This window comes from Perissodus microlepis, chromosome 5 (genome assembly GCF_051167445.1).
Source record: "Perissodus microlepis isolate ML-2025 ecotype Zambia chromosome 5, ASM5116744v1, whole genome shotgun sequence".
Lineage (NCBI taxonomy): Eukaryota > Metazoa > Chordata > Actinopteri > Cichliformes > Cichlidae > Perissodus > Perissodus microlepis.
In genome coordinates, this window is record NC_140465.1 from 15534238 (window position 1) to 15545129 (window position 10892).

The 10892-nt window shown below is 37.9% G+C and overlaps 1 long non-coding RNA gene across 1 annotated transcript; it reads right to left on the bottom strand.

The window, feature by feature from the left end:
* Positions 1–4846: 4846 nt before the first annotated feature.
* On the bottom strand, positions 4847–6577 carry LOC146386935 (uncharacterized). The gene is made up of 3 exons (XR_014800176.1): positions 6214–6577; positions 6061–6125; positions 4847–5346 (listed from the first exon to the last, which is right to left on the bottom strand). It is a non-coding gene; the product is annotated as an uncharacterized LOC146386935 (long non-coding RNA).
* Between the last annotated feature and the right edge of the window lie 4315 nt (positions 6578–10892).

Genomic DNA, 10892 nt, shown 5'->3' on the forward strand with positions numbered 1-10892 from the left:
TGACACATCCACTCCTGACAACGGACTGGCGATGCATCTCATTGGCACAGAATTCATTGAGAAAATTAACATCTGTCTTAATGTCTCTCCAACTGCTTGAATTTGATTACACCGGCTCAGAGGCATCCACCAAATGTCACAGCTTGTCACTGTGCGCTTTCCCCCACTTTCTGTGCTGCACAAACGATATTAAATGACCCTTTTTTGCATTAACTCATCATGCATACCTAAATCTAAAATGATGGAAAGCATTGAACTAAATGAGTGTATAATTGTATGCATGAATAATGGATGAATATATTTAACTCTATAGTTATCAGTCATTTATTCATTAATAAAAAAAAGTAAATCAATTAAGATTTTATGTTTTTTTTTTTATTATGTTAAATAAATGCTGAATTATGCCCAAAAAAGCATTCAAATGTAAAATAACATTGTCATGAATCACACCTTTTTCTATTCCTCAGTGTGTGAGTGATGTGGACACACACACACACACACACACACACACACACACACACACACACACACACACACACACACACACACACACACACACACTCAAACAAATGTGCAGTGGGCCATCTGTCTTTTCTGATGCTGCAGATCTGGGATAACAATGAAGGCTTCGTGACATTTCACAGATTTGCCTCTAAACGTTTCACACCACCACAACAGACATCTGCTTTTCTTGTCACCGCTGTCGGGTGTGATAATTAGAATTTTGTAAGTTGCAGAAAATTATATTTGTCACCCACTTGTCAATAAATCGCTCTCGCCGAGAATGAATGATTTATGAATGCTGGTATAGCTGATGTCACAGTCCACTTTTGTTGCCTTTGAGATTTTACTCATTAGTCTGAATAATAACTGTCACTAATTCAAGCTGTTCTCGAATGGCTTTTTGAATAGAAGGAGAGGGAGAGAGTGCGAGCGAGAGAGAGGCAGCAATAGAGAGGAGAGATTAACTCCAGTGAGCTCACTCTGAGAGGCCCAGGAACGGCTGAATATTGTTCTAGTGGTGGGGAGAAGGGGCTGGTGGGGTGGTGGTGGGGTTTGAGGGAAGGAAAAAAAAAATCCCTATGCAACCAGAGAAATGAACTTGATGATCTCAAGGGGGCGGGGGGAGGATCACCATTCCTTGCTCCTGACAATCAAAATTAGATTGGCCAGCACTGTGTCAACACTAGCCCCAGTTAAGGCATGACAGGGGGAGGGAGGGAGCACACCCCACTCACCCCCACCCCCCTGTGGGTGTTTGAGAGTTTGCCATGTGAACTATGGAGACCCCACAGTGCCTTTCACTGACTGCTCAAGCCCCAAAGAAATCCTCAAGCCTTTTTTATTGGTCGGCACTGTAACCGATGGCACCTCTTCCCCCGAGTTTCATATTTTGGCAGCCCATTAATGCTTCAGTTTGGTACTTGGCTTCATTACACCCCAAAACTTGAAGTTCTGGGATTTTAATCTGCAAGAAATAAACGTGGGGCATTCCTTCACGTTTTTAACCTTTCACTCCTCCTCACTTCATCCCGTGTGAACTCTTAAGGTCGGCTGACCCGTGGCATTAAAGCTCAAATTCATCCAAACAGCCCTGCCCCTTTTGGTGTTCTCTATATTAGTATATTAAAGGGATGTACTTTAAAACAGGCAAACAAACAAAACATGGAGATAAAAAGATATAGATAAGTACATGCGACTGTTTATCAGGCCGTTTACATTTTATCCTACATATTAACCAAAGGCGAATGCGACCCTTTAGAGCAAAAAACAAAACATCAGCAGAACACACTGCATAAAGCAAATGTGAAAAAAATAAAAACAAAAACGTTTAAGATGTTGTGATTATGAAGCAATCAGTTTAAGGTGTCAAGAGCCTGAAATGAGGCACAGGTCAATGTTTTGATCCCTTTATTTTGTTTGTATTTTCCCCCACATTAGCTATTGGTGTAAAAGGAGAGTTAAGATGAAGTTTAATAAGGGTTGTGTTTTTGCAGGTTTGGTCAGTGACCTGGAATATTTGGTGTGTCCAGCCTTACCATTAGAGAGGGAGTGCAGCTGTGTCCTCATCTAACCCCCTTCTTTTTATTCCTGTTTTATCATCCCAGTGAAATTCATCTGAAGCAACTCAACAGAGGAACAACTTTTGTACGTTTTCTTGCTTATAGAGACACAGCATCCTGGTATTTTGGGTATTTTGTGTTATGTTATTGAATTTATTTGCTGCAGGATTCATTAATAGTATTACATAATATTTCTGAGATTCTTACTCCTGGGTTTTTGTCTCCTGTTGATCCACAGATTTAAGATATTGCAGTGATAGGATTGATACTCGTGGTACTGCAGGGGCAAGAGTGTGGGGTTTTGTTTTTCACTCTTAAGCTGATTCCTGTTGTTGCCAAAAGAGAGATGTCCGACTGACTTTCAAGCAATCGCACGCTGCTGTGAGGAGCATTCAAAATAAATGGAGCAAATGTGCGGATTGCTGTTTACTGGCAGAGGAGGATGTCATTAAGACGTCGTACCTGTGAGGACTAGAAAGAAAACTATCTGCTTTTTATGTGTTTTTCTTGTAGATACACCTTCCTCTAAGCATTTGTCTCCATTTTGGCAAAAATCCTGTAACACATATTATGGTTAGGGGGATGAGGGGTGAAATGAGGACAGAGGAGAGAAGGAAAAACAGGGAATAAAATGAAAACAAACAACATCAGCAGGTAGTAATTTGTATTTACTGGATAGTTAACCTACAATTTCTGTGTGAAATGTAAAATGATATTTCATATCGATGCATATGTAATTAATGCCTGCATTTTGTATTGTGTGCACTTAAAAACACTCCAGTTTATTTAAACAACTGATGAATAAAAATGCTCTCATGTTGCTCCAGAGATCAGCAGTTTTCAAAAGCTTGACAAAAACGTAAAAATAAACTTTTTAAAAAGCCACAGCTTGTCCGAGGTCACACCAAATAATTAACTCATAGTAAATTAATTAACTTCAATTTCCCAAGGTTTATAAGTAAAATGCATTTCACTCACTGACATTTCACTTGCTGAATTCAGGAGAATGAGAGGGTCTGACTGCAGAGGGTTTTCAGACTTATAATTGAAACATTTGTGACTTCCTTACGTGTGCCTTGTATTTAAACAAAGGAAATCCTTCAGGGTTGGGGTTGGTCATCTTGTCCCCAGGTATACTCTGTGGGTCTGTGAGACTGTACTGCGACATGCCCGAGCAAAGCTGCACGTCACCTCCACCATCTCACCATCAGGGCCAGCAATTGTCTGCTTTGAACCAGATGGTGTGCTGGGAGCACAAAAGAGTGACAGCTGTCATTCATGGGAATGAATGAGTCTCTGTAGTGAGCTGTGAGTTAATGTGTGCAAGCTGCACCGGAGGAGAGAATAAAATAGATTAAATGAAGTTGGTAACTGTGTTTCCCTGCATCAAAATAGAAAGGTGGCAGGGTTAGGTTACGTGAAGCAGACTAAAATCGATGCAAAGGTACAAACTCGGGAGTTCGATGTATGACCGAGTGTGAGCTTTATATTAAAAGATGATAAATGCACAATAAAAGTGTTTCGGTTTTATTCTTTTCTCTGCATTTAGAGAGGTTAGGGGTGATTTACAGCTCATAAAAGTGAACCATATGACAAAATCTGAACCAAACCAAAAAGAAAAAAATATTTATGATCAGCTTGAAAAGTCAGGTTTATTGCGGTGTTGATAATTATAACATTTAATGAGGATTTTTCAGTGTGACCGTTCATTTTATTGTCACGTGAGACTCTGAGTGTGTGACCTTTCTTGAACAGGCCCCCTCTCTAAACAGCAGCCCATCTCCAAGCCAGACAAAAAGGTGTTACTGATAACTGTGTCCAGCAATTTAAGTTGTTGAGTGCTGCCCCCACTTCACCTTCTTTCTAAACTTTATGGCTATAATTGCCATAAAACTCCTCCTAAACCCTCCCAGCCCCCACCACCCTGAGATCTTTGTGACATGTTCAGCACTCCCATTGTACTGTACGTTTTCTTCTCCTTCCATAAGAGCCAGTATGGCATACTTTAGTTCTTATTTAATGAAGCTGGGTCAGAGTTCATCATGTTAGCGGGTTTAAGGCTCTAAGTGCAGCATTCAGCCTTTAACACTTCATGTCCAACTTGAACAACCCCTTCTTATGTGCCAAAACAATAAAAACATCCATCAATGTCCCTGTCTATGTAGGGCGCTTATGACTGATGATGTGTACGGCGCATTGACGCACTTGAGGGCCAGGGGACTGTGTGAATGTTTGTTTATGTCGAGTGAGGATTTGTCAAAAGGTTTATGTCATTGCTGGCATCGGGCTCCTCGAGCTTGTACTGGGTGGTCTTTGTCTGTTTGCATCCGTAAAAAGCTTCGTTCTCACTCTCGTTTGTCCCCTATTGATTCTCTAAATTAGGTTGATGAGAGGCCCTCCTATCAGGTGGCATATTAATTGGGTCAGGCTGGATTTTATATGAAATCCAAATAATGGCAAGTCGAACCCCAACACTAAACCTTTGTCCTGCAAGTGCTCTCTTTCACCAATTAGCCTCGCAGTGAATCTGCTTCCTGCCACCTCTGCGGCCTGTCACTATGAACCAAGAATCAGGATGCCACCAGCTGCTCAAGCAAGTGTGTGTGTGTGTGTGTGTGTGTGTGTGCATGAGAGGAAGACAGGAGTGTGTTTGCTTGTTACTACTGAGCAGGTCCTGTCCTCTGTATTTGTTTTATTTATATATTAGGTTTGCATAGCCCGTTTAAGAACTTCCATCCATCTATTTATCCTATTTAAATTTCTGCAAGTTTAAAGGTTCATTTTCAATTTGGTTATGTAGCCAAGTACAGGATAGGGTAGGGGAAATTAAAGTAAGATGGAGAGAATGGGCCAATAGCTAGATTCGTAGGAGGGATAAAGTGAGTTGCGTGGAGAAGAATGACTGGAGCCACAGGTAAAGTTGCTATGAATTGTATTAAACTATTTAGCAACAATTTAACAGCATTTCATGAACAGGAATGAAAACATAAAATAAAATACAGTGACAGCAATAATAATAACAATCAGAATCCTATCTGAGCTCAGATACGTCAGTCTTGCCGGCTTAATAGTCAGTGTTCAGTCAAGTCAAATGCAATAGGTCAAAAGTTTGTGATTGGTGCAATTTCGTCCTACCGCACTGTTGCAATTGTTCGTGAGAGAAGAGCAACCTGCCCTTCTGGGCCAACTCGGAATGGCTGTGGTTCGGTTCAAAGGGAAAGGCTCGCCATCTTCCTCGTCAGGAAGAGATCCAGGTCTCACGATCCCATAAAAAAAACCTAGCCTGTAAAAAACAGGACTATTACTAATTCAGTTCACACTCTAATGATATACATGGCCATATGTGTAAATAATGCAAGTGCTATAACAAAACAAGCACAAAACATTAATTCTAATTTCTAACTATAGTCTATACAGTGCATCTTAATCATGAATGCAATCTTTAAATCACAATCAGCTTATTCTATCATCAAGGTGCACATTTCTATCAGAAATCAGAAATAAACCATAAACTATGGTAGATTGTTTTTTTACAGTATTGCCCTTTAATTGAATTACAGGAGCATTGCTTTACACTGCATAGCAATGAAGCAATATATTATTTACACTCAATGTACAGAATAAAATTACCAAAAGAATATACAAAAACCCACAGGCTGTAGTTTTACAGTATGTGGTAACGTATCAGCACAGTAAGAATACACACGGACATCTATCCAGTGCCGCTCCAGCATCAAATGTAACAAAAATAAAGTAGATTCATGACCTTTAAGATCAACATTAACTTATTCCATCATCTAATTTTAGTGCATTTAATATTCAACAAGTAATACTAGAACATCATCAGCACACAAGCTGTGTGCTCAGAATGGCTGAACTCCGTGAGAAACCCCGTGTGTTCTCCCACAGTGAAAACGTGGTCAGCTACAGCTATGAGCATTAGGCTAGTTAGCTTTTCAATTATCCTGATTCGCCCAGTCCCAGTTTTTTAACTCACCAGCACACTTCTAATGTTCAACTCTCAGAAAGGGTCTTGTCCACTTCATCCGCTCCCGTGCAGATCTACAACATTGAAATTGGGCCATTATATTCCCGTTAACTTCTTGTTAGCTTTTTAGCTTCAAGGTTAGCTTAACAGCTTCTGACTCACCGCGATGGTTTCAAGGTCCAAAATGTTCACAACAAATCAGGTCCGTTTCTCCAAGGTCCATGCAGATCTCCGGTATGGATATTTGCTCAATTTATCAAGTTAATAGTTATTTTCCAGCAAAAAGCTTGGCGGTGAAAATCAGCGATGGTCTTGTGCACCTCCGTCTCTCTCTGTGTCTGAGCACGTGACGGTACAGAGCAGGGGAAGGCGGGGCTTGTTCCTTCCTAACCAGTAGGGGTGTTAAATATACTCTTTGGGTTTTATTCTTATATTTATAGTATTTATCTTTTATTATTGATTTACTTTTGATCAACTCAGTGATTAACAGAGTAATGATGAATCACAATTAACAATAACAATGTTGTAGTGCATTACTGAGTCGTGTAAACTCACTGGGTTACAGTTACATTTAGTAGTTTTAGGACAACAATACGAAAAATAAATGTTTCAGCATTTTCCCTCTTGACATCCGGGTGACAGTATGTATTACAATTATAACCCAAAAAATATTACAGTTTAATTTAAAATGGTCACCATTTTTTAAACGAGAACTAAATGGTAATCTTTGCTTTTACACTTAGCTTATCCAATTCCATTCAATTCAATTTTATGTATATAACACCAAATCACAACAGCAGTCTCATCAAGGCAATTTATACTGCAAGATAAACACCCTACAGTGTTAGAGAGAAAAACGCAAAAGCATTAGGTGATTTTGGGAAGGAAAAATATTGTTTTCACAGGAAAAAACTTGCAAGATCAGGCAGCGGCACACATCTACCACGTTTGGTCATGGGTGAGGAGAAAGATAAGAGAAAGAACAAGAGCAAATGTTTAGTTTACTCTGAACTGTTGAACATGTATAAAATTGGTTTCATTAGTAAAAAACAACAACAACAACAACAAAAAAACACCCCCCCCCCTTAAAACAGATTTCGTTAAAGATTACAAAGGACTAACAAACATCATTAACTTCCTGAAAAAACACAAATTAAAAAAGCTATATAATAATGTGAAATAATGTTCAGGCTAACGTTGTTAGCATGTATTGTTTTAATGTTTATAATGTTAGAAAATAAGACATTTACTTTTATGGTTAATATCATGTAATATTTCCCATTTCCTCTCTAATGGTGCGCTAACACCAGGTGTTCAGTTCTTCGCTTGAGTTCAGTTTGTTTGAGTGTGATGACGGTGTACCGGACATGGTATGCATAACTGCTGTAATCACATCTTAAGGCTTCCTCACTGAGAGCTGCCACAGTGAAAATCTCCTTGTTAGATAAACAGCAAATATCTGTCAGGCCAGTATGTCACAGCTTCCCCAAGTAAGCCACAAAATGCATGAAATCACGAACCACATTGTGCTTTGCAAAAGTGCTTTTCAAGAATGCATAGTGAGAGAGCTAAGAGCAGGAAAGGAGCTGAGATGCTGTGACAAACAGAAGTGTACTTGGCTTGGATCTGTAGGGCACTGTGAGAGCAGGACAGTTGGGGGTGGGGGGCTGGTGTGAGTACAGTCTGAAACAGGTATTTGTCCAGTCAGTCTTGAGGTGGTTATAAATATTATGTAGCTATGAGCATAAAAAGCTCACATTGACTCATGATGAGAATTGAACATGAGCAAAATAAAGCAGGAAACTCAACACAAACGGATACAAGTTAGCTAGTTAACCCTAGTTAACCCTAAACTGTCTAACTTCCACCTGCAACTTCATTTAAGTGTTGGTAAATGTTGACTTTGACTGTACAGTAAGTAAGTAATGGTTGACACATTTGAAATGTGATCTAAAATGATCATTTTATTGATTTGAATACAGAATTTTAACAGAATTTTCTCCTAAAACTATTATACACATAAAATTTAATGTTCTAAGACAAAGTGTTTGGCCAGGTTAGCATAATTTTACCCATTCTAGACAGCATGCTGCCAGAATAGAAAGATAGAGCTCATCATGCTAGTGTAATGCACTTATACCTACAATTTTTTTCACATATATGTTGAATTTAGTCTATTATTTGGGCTCCTTCAAGTGTTAATTTGCATAATAGTCTGCAATAAATTCGTCCTCTTTTTATTTTTTATTGTACTGCAGATATTAAGCAGCAATGAGTTTAAACATTAGAAGGTCTTCCTAGTCTTAAATGTTTTAATGGTACAGTCTGATTTGGTAAATTGAAATATTTTATGTACATTTTAATCTTAAAGGTAGGATAGATAAATAAGAAACCAGTTTTACCATTAGCACTTGATAATACAGCCCACAGCTGGGTGCAGTTCTCCTAGAATTAAATGAAATCTTCTTCGATTATGTGAAATTGTGATACAAAGTGTTTCCTACTTACAGTTAAAAAAGTAAACACCATTAAACTTTGTAGGTCAAAGGCTCCTTATTGTCTTTTAATGAATGACGTGCAAACTTTTCAATCATAAGTTACAAAAAGGCTGTAAAAAGTAGAGTCATGTGAATAGAATTTTTATTTTTCTATTATCTTTTTGATTATCTTTTTGGTGTAAATTTGACCAAACGTAATAATAATAATGATGTCTGCACAGACAGGATCAGTTGCACTTTTTGAACAAATGCCCTCAACTGAAGGACGAGATTAAGTAAATGAAAAGAAAAAAATATTTCCTATTAAATGGTGTTTGTCCTGTTATGCTTATTTCAATTTGTTTATCCAAGTGTTATTTTTTCATGTTCTTGTTGTGTTTGTTGCATTCAGTATAATTTCCTTTTGTGTGTGTTGTATTTATTTTTTATCAAAAGCTTCTGAATGCAAATCACTGTAAACAGTGAAAGGGAGAACAATCCTTATCACATTTTACATCTCTTATCAGAGTATAACTGAATAGTCAAAAATCCCTCCTACAAACAAAAATAATGTGTAATTACGCTGTAAGATCGGAAAACTATGCCACCTCAGCCTGCTTCCATTAAAGGTATTACCCATTTACAGAGTCAGTCAGGGAAATATGTTTATTTCTATGCAGAAATACATGGAAGTTAATCACTACTTAAACGTAATATATAATAATTTCTTCTTTCCTGTAAAAACTGGAATTTTCACCCCTTATTCCAGTGTATCTACGGATAAGCATTTGTATGTAAATATAATTACCTTGTTATTCTAAGATAAAATACCTTGAAATTCCTTCCATATTATGAAGTGCTACCGATTTTCTTGCTACAGTCACGGCACTGTTCAGATTCAACTTCCTCATTTTAAATTATATTTTCTAAATTTCCAGAACACTCTATCAATGGGATTTCAACAAATAAACAAATAAAAAAACCAACTACAATTCCAATCCTATGAGACAAAGTAAGCTCATAATCCTGTCTGAAAACAAGTAAGTCCAATTTTAAAATGTGGTCAAAAATGGGAAATAATGAACTTCATCTGTTTGCAGCTATCAGTCTTTACCATCATGGTAAAAATAAAGATTTTACATATACATTGTATATACATAACTACCAAACACGACATCTTACACCACATCATTATTTATTTTATTTTATTATTATTTTTTCGCAAAAAGTACGCTAAAATGCAGAAGCAACGTGTGAAAATCAGTAGCTTGCAGCACCATCTTTAGCAGCAATAATGTGAAGTAATTGTTTTCTGTGGGACTCTATCAGTCCCTCACATTATTCTCTTCTGTACCAGGTTGCTTTTTTTCATTGAGGGTTGTAACCACTGATTTATCTGCAGCTCTCTCACAGCATCTCAATCAGGTTGAGGTCTGGACATTGGGCTGTTGCAGCACCTTGATTTGTTTCTTTTTCAGTCATTCTGTTATGGGTTTGCTGGTGTGTTTGGGATCATTGACCTGTTGCTTGACCTAATTTTGCCCAAACTTTGCCTGTCGGACAGATGGCCTTTCAGACTTAATGACTCCAAGGTGCCCAGGTCCTGTGACTGCTAAACAAACCCAAATCGTCACCCCCTCCACCACCGTGCTTGACTGGTGATGTGATGTATTTGTGCTGATAGGCTGTGTTTGGTTTTCCCCGAATACAGCACTGTGCATCAAACACCTCGACTCTCTTGTCTGTCCAAAGGAGACTGTTCCAGAAGTTTGGTGGTTTGTTTAAATGCAAAACCTGAGCAGTGCTTTGAAAACCATGCTGCCATGGTCTTTTTATAGTAAGGAGGCTTTCTTCTTTTCAAGTAAGCCATACTTGTTTAGTCTGTTTGAACTGTACTGTCATGAACTTTAATATTTAAGATGCTAACTGAGGCCTGTAGCTCTTGGATTTTTTGCAGTTTCCCTGAAACTGAATGTTTTCCACTTCTGAATTATCTTTCTTACTGCAGTGTATTTACATAATTATAAGACCTGCTAAGGGCTGGATTATTATTATGTCCTGATACATAAAAATGTAAAATTGAAAGACTGTGTTTTGTACATTTCTTTGCATTTATCTTTCTGTGATTCTATAGTAGTAAACAGTAATTTATTTCATTTTTGAAGAGAAAATAGAGTATTTAGGATGGCAGGTTGAGGTTTTGAAAAAGAATAGCTAAAACATGCAGGTGGACTAATTCGTTTTTGGTTTGTGAACTTGGTTCTGTATTTTAAAGCGTGGACTTTGATTGTGAATTAGTTCATTTTATTCTGCGTGGTCCAAAGTTTCCCATTTGCGCAGATGCAAACCATAAGAACAACAAAA